Source organism: Nicotiana sylvestris, chromosome 6 (assembly GCF_000393655.2).
Source record: "Nicotiana sylvestris chromosome 6, ASM39365v2, whole genome shotgun sequence".
In the NCBI taxonomy this organism is placed as follows: domain Eukaryota; kingdom Viridiplantae; phylum Streptophyta; class Magnoliopsida; order Solanales; family Solanaceae; genus Nicotiana; species Nicotiana sylvestris.
The window spans coordinates 48,743,565-48,755,427 of NC_091062.1; the positions used below are offsets into that span (position 1 = coordinate 48,743,565).

The window sequence follows — 11,863 nt, forward strand, 5'->3', positions numbered from 1 at the left end:
CCACTTACTATGTACCTAATAAGCAGGAAAAACAAGGCAAGAGATATGTCGAATAATGGTAAGAGCATCAACCAGGGAGCTATGGAGCAAGTTAACAGACATGGTAAACAAGATGTAATCTTTTAATCATTTCTACAAAGGAAACAATAATCATGAAGTAAGCGCAAAGATCATAATCAAACATCACAAACAAATACCGTTGCGACATGTAACCCGATCTCAATCTCAATAAACACTGTTATCCCAATATCAATAAATATTGTTTCGGCATGCAACTATCCCAATATCAATACAAACATATATATACCGTTCATATGAAATCGTTCAACAACAACCAAGCACTGGAAAGTTCACAACGTAACACCAAGAAAACGAACATGCGGAATTGAACTAGGGAATATAAACTCAAACCAAGTAAGATGAGCAACACAACCTCCCAGAGTTAGTCTCCCACATATTAGACAAAGCTTCCACAAAGCATAACACACAACCAATCTAAAAGTTACTCAATCTGGCTAAGCAAAGAAGTGTAGAACATGAAACGAGGAAGGATGTACGTCACATAAAAATATATATCAAGTAGAGGTGTGTAATAAGTGAAATCATATAACAAGTGGAGGCATGAAACAAGTAAAGGCATATAGCAAGTAAAGGTAGGTAGTAAGTGAAGGTATGTAACAGGTCAAGACATCTAATAAGCAAATCACGCAACAAATAGAGGCATGTAACATGTACGAGCTAATAACAAGTAAAGGTATGAATTCGAAGAGGACATGTAGCAACAATAAATCAAGTAAAAGCATAGGAGTAATAGTAACGAACAAGGTAAAAATATAGCTATAATAGTAACATGCAAAGTGGGAAACACAAAGGTAACCACATAAACATGCGGTGCACTACCCCTAATAAGCCTACATGAACACAGGACCCTCTCCGCAATCGCGTAGGCAATCCTCCTGCCTGGCGCCACTACATCGCGAGCGCGTCCCATCCTTGTGAATGCAAAGAAGAAACCCTATTTTCCAACTCCACCTTCTCCACGATTGCGAATCACTACTGAAAACCAGCAACTCCAAACAAAGGGAAAATGATCCAAAACCACCCCGAATTACACCCAAGCCCTCCGAGACCCCGTCCAGTCGTGGCAACAATTCCCAATACCTTCCAAACTTGTCCACCGACTCGAAACACCACAAATAACATCAAAACCCAGAATTGACGATAAAAATTACTCTCTTAAAATCAAGAACTTCTAACTTGCAACCAAGCGTCCGATTCAAGCCTAACCAACTCGGATTCCAACCAAACTTTGCACACAAGTCCCAAATGCCATAACAAACCTATACCAAGTTTCGGAACAATAATCCGACTCCGATATCATCAAAGCCAACCTCCGGTCAAACCTATGAACTCTCCAATCTTACAAATTGCCAACTTTCTGCAAATAGAGCCAAAATACCCTAAGAACGTCCAAATCCAATTCTGTACATACTCCTAAGTCCAAAATTCCCGTACGAATCTTTTGGAACCATCAAAACTCCAATCCGAGGTCGTCTACTCAAAAGTCAAAACTTAGTAAACTCTTACAACTTAAGCTTCCAAAATGAGACTAAGTGTCTCATTTCACTCTCAAACCTTCCCGAAGCCAAATCAATCAACTCCGCAAGTCACAAAATCACAAACACACATACGTGAAGCATTCAAATAGGAGAACGAGACTCAAATACATAAAACGACCGGCCAGATCATTACAAATAACAAGAGCAAAATAGACATTATGTAGGATAAAGAGGGAAAATGTCTATTATTCAACGTTGAAGGGAGGTGTAGGGAGGAGGTTTGATTTTTGAAGTAAAGTTGGGAGTTGTAAATAATTTTCGCCCAATGAAAATCGTAGTAGGACTAGCGTCATGTTTTAGTTAAGTGAATTATATATATATATATATATATATTGGAAAAAATATACATATGTTAGAATTAAACATATGTCAAAAAAAGGGACGTATATAGAGATAGTAGAGTAGCATAGGAGTAAAACAATTTTAATAAAGAACAAATAGCTGGAAACACTACATAATACGTAATGATTTTAAAGTGTCCTAAAAGAAAAGTAATATAGTAAAAACAAAGTAATTACCAAAAATAATATGAACAGAGATAATAATAAGAGCAAATGATATAACTCTTTCTTTTTCTTTTCTTGTGTCATAAGGAGAAGCAAAGGTTTCTACATTAAAGAAATTCTTGCCCCAGCTAATAAATAAAAATAGTTGGTTTTACAATTTGTATCTGATATGACATTTATACTGCAAGTTGATTTATAACACAAGATTTTTTTCTCTCTCTTGTTTGTTTTTTGGAGGGGTCGCAAGGAAAAGGAAGGACATGGTCGTAGTGAGTATTTAGGGCCGTTTGGCCATAAAAAGTTTATTTTTTTGAAAATTTTTATTTTTTTTCGGAATCAATGTTTGATCATAAAAATTTTAAATTTTCACTTGAAGTTTAATTTTGAATTTTTTCCGAATTTGAAAAACTACAAAAAGTTATTTTTCAAAATTTTTACTTCAAAGCACTCACAAAAATTCAAAATCAGCTCCAAATTGTATTCATGTCCAAACACAATTCTAATTTTTAAATATTATTTTCAATTTAATATTATATATATATATATAATACGTTTTTCAGAATTTCACAATTCTTATCTCCAAGCGCCCACTTAATATAATCTTACAACTTTAAGATGCAATATATAGAAATTCTACATTGAAACATTACTTTAGTCCCATTTGGTATTTGGATTACAAGACGGGTAAGTTTTATTTTCTATGTGTCATTGTGTGTCTGGATTTAATTTAGACAAAACTTTTAAATGATATGAGTGTGTTAATATTTTTTTTTAACCTAAAAACTTAAACTCTTTCTGAAAATACAGACATGATACACTATTTATAACTAATTTATATCTTCAAAAAAGAAAAAAAAGGAAAAGAAAAATAGAAACACAAAAAGCGGATCCTAAAAAGAAGGGCGCTGATATTGGAGGCTTTTTTGAAAAGCCATAGAAGAAATGGAGTTTGATACTTCTCCGATTAATCGTTGCTCCAAAGAGCATGAGAAAATCTATCAACAGTGGTTTAGCTTAGCCGATTCAGGTATTTTCCCTTTTCCTCATTTTCTATCCATGGGATCCGACTCACGAATTTTATGCTGAAAACGCGAATTTGGGGTATTTTGTATCAGATGGAGATGGACGTCTCACTGGAGGCGATGCCATTAAGTTCTTTGCCTTGTCCAATTTGCCACGCCAGGAACTCAAGCAGGTCTCTTTTCTTTCCTACTTTGGGCTGCGTGTTTCTTTTGAACTGGATTTGTCGTTCCTTTTTTATTTCCTCCCTCTCTTCCAATTTATGCAACATAGTTTAAATCATTGAAGCTTGTCATCTTAAACTTGCATGTATATAAAACATTTGAAAGTTGTGGCCGTAAATATTTCTTATCAAGGGTACAATATTAATGTATAAAGTTAATTGTTTTCAAATATAGAATAAGGAAACAATTTTACATAAACTGGAATGGATGAAGTAATTTTTAGATGACAGTGTCGAGCTAGAGTACATTGACTAATAATAGGTTACCAGTTGCTACTTTTCGACAGATATAGAGTAACTCTGCCCCAAAAGCTGAAGCAAATGGGAAAAATTAATTATGTTGCTTACTCCTTTCTGCCAAACAAATTTAGCGGGAGATAGAGAACACCAAAGTTTAGCGTGTTTTCACATTCTGTTCCATCCACCTTTCATTCTTTTGCTGGTGCAGAGAATGGCTTAGAGTGACAGTTTTTGATACTCGAGTATGGCTCATTAGTTGTAGTCCCTTCAAAGCCAGGTTTTACATGTTTAAATTCTTATAAAATTTAGACTGATGTTCTCTGGATGATTTGCCGTTACCTAATCTTCTATCCTGAATGGTCACCGTACAATAATAAGCTCGACTAAGGCCTTATTAATTGTTAATGTTCAAAGTGGAGGATAAGTTCTTAAAGTAGTGTGCTTCTAATTGATCATGTTGTAAACACCAGGATTTCTGTTCTTCTCTCTTCAGTTTAGTAACTGACTCAATCCTTGTAAAGCCTTTACCATAATTGAATGATGTCAACCAGATTACAAGCTGTCTTTTCATGATGCAACTTCTTGTTTCTGATCCTTGATGGCAGTTCACATTACGTGCTTTATTGGGGGCTAATGACACATTTATGTCTGAAAGTAGATGTGGAGTAAGTCTTTAAGCATTGTGTTGAAGTAGGTCTTAGAGCATTTTTTCTCTGATTCTTAGGTGATGTCATTGCGTGAATGTATATCTGGTATTTTTGTTCAGTTACCTTTGAGACCAAATCCAATCCACTATTCCATAGCATCGCGTCATCCAGATTTTCTGTGAATCTATAGTAGGAATCCTACACAAAGTGAAAGCCATTAGAATGCTTAAACCAACGATGTTATATTAGAGTGAGTGTATCTCTATGGTCACACATATGCACAAGATGAGCGTCTTAAAAATGCAAATATTAAAATGGATGCATAGTCATACAAGATTAAAAGATGATCACATCTAACAAAGATATAAGTAGAATGCGTAAAAGGCTGAATGAGAGATGGTTGCATGAAATGATTTGACCATATCCTACGTAGACTTGACATGAAGCATATAGGTGCATTATGATGACTGGAGTTGATAAAATGGATGAAGTAGAGATAAAATAACATTAAAGGAAGTTATCTCAAAAGCCATACAATCTCCGAAACAGTATTGATGTAGCTAAGAGCAGAACATAACAAGAGCAAAGGATCCATATAGGCGATGTAAACTACTCAAGATTTGAACTAGTTGTTATTGTCCGCTTACGTTAGTCGACCCCAACTAGTTTGAAATTGAAGAACAATTGATTGATTGATATTTTGACTAATTGGGCTTGGGATGATGAACTTGAGCGTTGTGCTTTGACATCTGATTTTTTCAAAGTGGTGAACCTCTTGCAGTAGACGGTGGAAAGTATTTGTGTGAATTTCATCTTTACAACTAATAAGAGTAACTCCGATCTGAAAGGCGAATGGAGGATGAAACACGTGGATAAGCTGGTCCTGTTAAGTGGGTAATTCTGATTATTGGACCTTCGCTAATCATTTGCAATTCATGTTAACATTTCGCGATGAATAGTGAACAGAACTGACCAGTGAAAAAAAAAACAGAACTGACCAGTGGATAAAGTGTGTATAATTTGGCAAGCACAGTGATAAGTGGAACTAAATTTGGATGGTGACAAGCCCAAAAGAATTGGATGGCAAAGTAAACCCTCCTATGCCAACAAAACAAACAGATGCTTGCTCTTTTTATTCAGTAACTCTTTTTAGGAAATTGAATAAATAGAAAAGAACAAAAATAGAAAAAGACCGAATTGGGCCTTTTCTTCAATTTTAAACCACAGGCCCAAAGATACCCAACCTTCCCCTACGACCCGGTCCATTTCGACCCGGGTCGACGCAGTACATAACCCCAAAGACCCAACACCCCTATCTCCCTATCTTTCATTTCACAAAACAAAACCCTAAACCTAAAAAACTACCCGCCCCCCTCTCTTCTTCATCCTCTCCAAGCCCTAGCACCCCAAGCTCCCCTCCCATGGCTGCTGCTGCTTCGTCCAACTTTGACCATGGCTGCGCCTTTCGCCTTTCTCGCCTTCATCGTCCCCACCATCGTTACAACCCCTTCAGCTTCATCTCCTCATCACAAGCAACCAAACCAGCCATGAACGACCTCCAGCTCGATCACGCAGCAACGACCACCTGAAACAACAGTCCGTCAACCACCAAACGACCCTCAGTAGCGTCGACCAGTCAGCCCGCCTCCTTCACCAGACGAACTGCTAGGAACCACCCCCATCGTCATGACTTGCATAGCCAGTCCGCCATGGCCGCTGTTTCCTTCATCTTCGTCGGAACAACCAAGCGACGAACGTCATGGCTGCTGCTGCTTCACCTCTGCTGCCTCACCCATCTTCGTCATCCGGTTCGTGGTCGTTTTCGTCGTCCAGCTTCATCTCCTGAAATCAATCGGAAAATATACAAAATTTCCGGGCAGATTCGAGTTGTTTTGGTTTCAAAGTTTCCGGGCAGATTGGTTTCCGTTTGAGTTCGTCGTTGTTCCGATCCGGTTAGTTGGTTTAAGTTTCATTTCTGTCCGTATTTTGCTTGATATTCTCGGATCCGAAATCAGTGTATGTTTGTTTCTTTCTTGTTCGTGGTTTATCGTTTCTTGATTATTTCTTCAGTTTGTTTTTATTCATTTAAAAGAATTTAGTTTTAATATAGAAGTGTGTTAGTTTGATAACTTGAATCCTTCATCATGGTTGTAATATTATTAGATTTAGTTTGAGGTTCAATTGATTATTGAGTTTAGTGATTTGAATCTGTTTATTTATTCCGTTTAAGTTTAATTTGAATTTGAACTTAGTGATTTGAATATACTTGTTTGTTATTATTGTTGAATCTAAAAGTAGGTTTGTTGTTTAAAAATATTGTCCAATCAAAATAATTCCAGTTGTTTCTTTGTTGTTCATCATTTAGTTTGAATTTGCTGATTGAATTTGATTAAGAATTGGTTATAGCTACTATATTTTGGTTAATTGATTAGGTGAATTGGTTATAGCTGGTAATTTGATTTTAGTTCTTAGATAATTTTTGAAGTTTGAACAGATTTTTTGAATCAGGGCAGTAACAATAGTTTTAGGGGTAATACGGGAATTAACCAATTGCAGATTTATTTAATTTAAGTGCTCCGTCCACTAAGCTCTAATAATAATAAAATATTATAGTGTGGAACAAGACATATGGTAGTGGGAATCTAATATATTTATTTAAGTGGTAGTGGGGAACAAGACATAATGATGTAAAGTAAAAAGGAGGGGGGTTAATAACGAGGTCTTCTTTGACCACTAAAAAAGAGGGGGAACCGTGGGGTCCGTGTTGACTGCTTTTACTTAATTAAAAATCAGAAATAGTATAGGTAATAATAAAAGTTAAAAGGTATACATATTAGAAGAATATTGGGCTAAAAAGTAAAAAGAGGTAAAAAGGGGTAGTAATAATAGTTCAAAAAGTAAAAAGGAAATAGGTAAAAAGAAAAGGAGGAGTCTTGCTTTGGATATAAAAGAGGACCCATTTGACACTTAAAGGGGGACTGAATTTGGAGAGAGAAATTTCAGAACTAAAGAGGAGATAAAAACAGACTTTTAATCTTGAGAGTTGAGGATTGAGAGAAAAGAACTGATTTTCAGAAATCATAGAGAGTTAATAGTTTGAGAGTGTTCTACTTCGAGTCTTAAAGAACAAAAATCAGAATTATCCCATTGCCTCTTTTTTTTTTGGGTTCATTCTGTCGTGTCTGTGATAGTTATTGGGATTTCTGGGTCTTCGCTTGGTTTTTCCTAAGTCTGGTTGGTTTTTGGGTTACTGCTCCACCGGTTTTCAAACTCTGTTTCTGGGCTATTGCATTACTGCTAATGTTTGTTTGTTGTTGCTGCGTTGTTTCTACTGCTGCTGATCCTACTCTTCCTTTCCTTGTATTCAAATACCAGCTACACTACTCTGAATCATTTTGACATATGCATTGAAGCTGAAATGAAATGGCCAGAAGATTTATGCTTCTAATTATAGAATATTCGTATTTTTAGTTAGATATTTATTATGTGTTTCATGTTATATGAATGGTAGAAGTATGTATAATGTGAAGCGTTATATTGCGGAGCTATTGGATGAGTGTCAGTATGAACACCATAAGTATTAGTTTCGGCTTTGTTAAATTTTTTAGTTTGAAATCGCATTCAAATCAAATTGGTAAATAGTCAATATGGGAAATCGATTTAATTTGGGGGGGGGGGGGGTTAGTAAAATCTAGATTTGAATTTGCAAATATTGGAATAGAAGCAATTTGAGGTTTTTTTTTTATTTTTTATCTTTGAATCTTGTTAGTGACGAAGATCCGCAAATACTAGGCAAATATAATAGGCCAATAATTTCGTAGAATCATCAGGCTTGATGCTTTTAATGTGTGATTCAACATAGCAAGGCTAAGAACATTAATCCATGGTGCGAGTTTGAGCAAGATGAGTCAACGTTTAAGTTTAATAAGCTTTAGTAATTATGGTTAAATCTAGTTTCAAATGATTGTGAATAATTAATTCCAATAGTTTTTTTTTATAACAATGCGAGCTTTAATCTAGCTATAATTGATTTCTTTTGAATATTAGTTGGCGAATTTCGTATTTTATTTACAATTTTGAATTTTTTCTTTTTTTAGTAAAATTCCTTTCCATTAATATTTGTCTTAATCTAGCAATTAGTATGTTACGCTTTCTTATTTTTAAGCTCGTAATTAATTAGGATTTTTTTATTTTTATTTTAGAGACTAATTTAAATAGAAATGTAGTCACTTTAGGATATCCTTAAAATAAAGGAGGCGTGCCTCGCCACAGTAAATCACAAATTGCAGGGCCCTCAATAAAAGGACTCAATAACCGGATAGACTTTGGAGTTGGCCGTCTAGTGAATTTTCACGGCCTCTTCCCAAAATAACGATACGATAGTCTCTTTAGGACGCGCCTTAATTAATCTTACCTTCCTAAAACTAGGGTGTGCATTTATGCAACCCAAATCTAAATCTCGACAGAGTCGAAATATGCCGACGACCACGGGTACACTGGTTGTAACGTGGTTCGAGATACATTTCCATGACGTTGCAAATTTTTTTTACTAATGAGACGTGCCTCGCCAAACAAGAATACGCTGGCTGGGGCCCCCACTATACGTGTTTTGATGAAACTGCTTAGATTTCGGGACGGGGCCGTTTAGCAAAATTTTACGGCCTTTCCCAAAACAACAATACGCTAGTCGCTTTAGGCGCGTCTTTAATAAATTACTTTCTTAAATACGGGTGTGCATTTATGTGACACAAATCCAAATCTCAACGGAGTCGAAATGTGTCGATAACCACGGGTACATTGACTGTGACGTGGTTCGAGATAAGTTTTCACAACGTTGCAATTCTCCGTAAAATAATAACAATAATAATAAAATTGATAAAAGCGGTTCAAAGTTAAAATTTGCATACAAGTTCTTAATTGTTAAAAATCAGATAAATAAGCCGAATATAACAGTTGAGCGACCGTGTTAGAACCATAGAACTCGGGAATGCCTAACACCTTCTCCCGGGTTAACAGAATTCCTTATCCGGATTTCTGGTTTGCGGACTGTTAAACAGAATCAATCTTTTCCTCGATTCGGGATTCGACCGGTGACTTGGGAAACCATAAATCTCCCAAGTGGCGACTCTGAATTAAATAAACAAATCTCGTTTCGATTGTCCTTTAATTGAAAAAACTCCCTTATACCCTTACGGGGTAGGAAAAAGGAGGTGTGACAGCTTTGGCGACTCTGTTGGGGGATATTTACCCAGAACCACCGGTTCAGGGTTAGAAATTCGAGCCTGATAAATTGTTGTATTTTGGCTTTATTATTTGATATTCTCATATGATCTGTGCTTAATATGCAAAATGATGCTTATTACTGCTTTGATATTATTTGACCTGTACATATAAACTGTGCCGAAACCTTCTCTTCTCACCTCCGGGGATGTGCTTACTGGTTGAGACTCCCTATTCTGTTAGTGTCATACCCTAAATAAAAGAGGCTCGAAAATTTTCTAAGTCGGCTGGCCTTTTGGTTCACGGAAAGGAGTTCCTTCCTCAACTCGAGTTGTCCGCTCGGGCACACTGTCTAGAACATATGCCCAGGTAGAACCTAGAATAACTTGACTTTATGCCGGATCCCTAGTAGGAACGTTTATTTGCATCATGTTGCATTTAGCTTAGGCGACTCAACACAGGGGTTGGGTCCGTCTAGGACAAGCAACCTAAAATGAAAATGTCCATCCTGGTGCATCTTGTTTGTTTTGCACATTTATTTGCTTCAAATATGCATGCTGACCGGCTTCTGAAATCAGGAATTTTTGAGAAAAAAAAAGAAAAAAAGTATATAGCAGTGTAGGGAGATAACTACTTATTTTCTTTTTAGAAAAATAAAACCAATGTCCAAGTAGTGTCAAAACCCTGCCGAAATTTTGAAATAGTTTTTTAGTTTAATTTATTGGAAAGGAGTATTGTTTACAAAGTTTAGTTTATATGGGGCGAACTACGCCGGTTTGATTCTCACAGGGCGTGAGATACGTAGGCAACCCTTGTCGGGTCCAACCTCCCATTTTGCAAAAATAGCCTAAAAAATGTCAAAATTTTAATTTTTCGTCATAGAGTCGGGTGATGCCGTTTTTATCAAAAATAGCCGAATGTTCCCAAAAGGAACGCCGGAAGGCTGACTTTGTATAAACGGCCACTTCTGTCATTTTTTATTTTTATTATTGATTGGTTAACTCGCACAACCTTAAAATCTTCGTCCCTGAAGTACTGAAAGGTCGTGTTCGGAAGATCTGTTTTTTTTTTTTAGGAAAAATGATCAAATCGTTTTGAGTCAAATAAATTTTCTTTTGTTTAATCATATTAATAAATGTGCAGAATGAGCACGACTCAAAATGAAACCTTTTCAATCATGAATAAAATTCCCCTCCAGTTGCGGCTATGGTGGAATGATTTAGGCAAAGAAGGGCGTGACGAAGTCAAGAAACATCTGAAAGGTCTCACACGTTTGTTGGGTATCAGGCCTCGAGGGGATATTATAAAGGCACTGGTCCCTTACTGGGACCCTGCGCACAATGTCTTCCACTTCTCGGACTTTGAACTCACCCCGACTTTAGAGGAAATAGCAGGGTACATCGGCAGTGTTGAGGTTCCATTGAGGCATAAATACCTGGTTGCTCCAAGAGCCATAACGGTGCACCAGTTTTTGGACTCGTTAAAGATAGTTAGAACAATCCATAACCCTGACTTGGCAAAAGGTTTTTGCACTCTGAGCTTCATATACCAAAGATACGGCCACATAGGAGGATTCGACAAGCCAGAAAACAAGTTGTACAACAAAAATAACCGTCGAAAGTGGGATGAACATAGACGGGTTGCTTTCATGATAACCTTCTTAGAGCTTTTAGTGTTCCCAAGAAAAGACGGGAATATTGACATAAAGATAGCTGGGGTCGTCAGTACTTTGCTCACTCAAAATGATAGCACGCTTGCGCCCATGTTTGTATCTGATATGTTCCGAGCTCTCACGGCCTGCAAAGCCGGAGGGAACTTTTTCGAAGGGTGTAACTTGTTATTACAAATGTGGATGACCGAACACCTATGTCACCGAGCCCAGTTCCTGAGCTATGGATCTTCTGAGAAAACCTGCATAGAGGAGTTCTACACCAGAATTAATGAGGTCCGCCTACCTGAAGGAGTCTCGGCATGGACCTCATATTTCCGGACCCTCAACGCCAGTCAAATACAGTGGACACTGGGATGGTTACCGATCGACGAAGTCATATACATGCCAGCAGCTAGGCCCCATTTTCTCTTGATGGGACTTAAGAGCATTCAACCTTATGCACCGTATCGGGTTTTGAGGCAACTTGGAAGGTGTCAGATAGTGCCGAAAGATGAGGATCTGAGCACCCAAGTGATTGAGATCAGTTCCGATGGCCAGTTTCCTGAAGCAAGGGTCCGCCAGATTTGGAGCCAATGTCAATACTTAGAGGCAAATACTTGTGTAGTGAATCAGGCAAGAGGGGAAGTTTCACCCGGATATCAAGCTTGGTACAAAGGGGAAGTGTCGTCTGGAAGGCCGGCTAAAAGACCTCACCTTCAAGAATTTTCCAAATCCTC

The 11,863-nt window shown here is 37.2% G+C and overlaps 1 long non-coding RNA gene across 1 annotated transcript; it reads left to right on the forward strand.

Moving 5' to 3' along the window:
- The first annotated feature begins 2,968 nt into the window (after positions 1-2,968).
- LOC138872042 (uncharacterized) lies at positions 2,969-7,870 on the forward strand. The gene is made up of 3 exons (XR_011400459.1): positions 2,969-3,152; positions 3,241-3,320; positions 7,631-7,870. It is a non-coding gene; the product is annotated as an uncharacterized lncRNA (long non-coding RNA).
- The last annotated feature ends 3,993 nt before the right edge of the window (positions 7,871-11,863 follow it).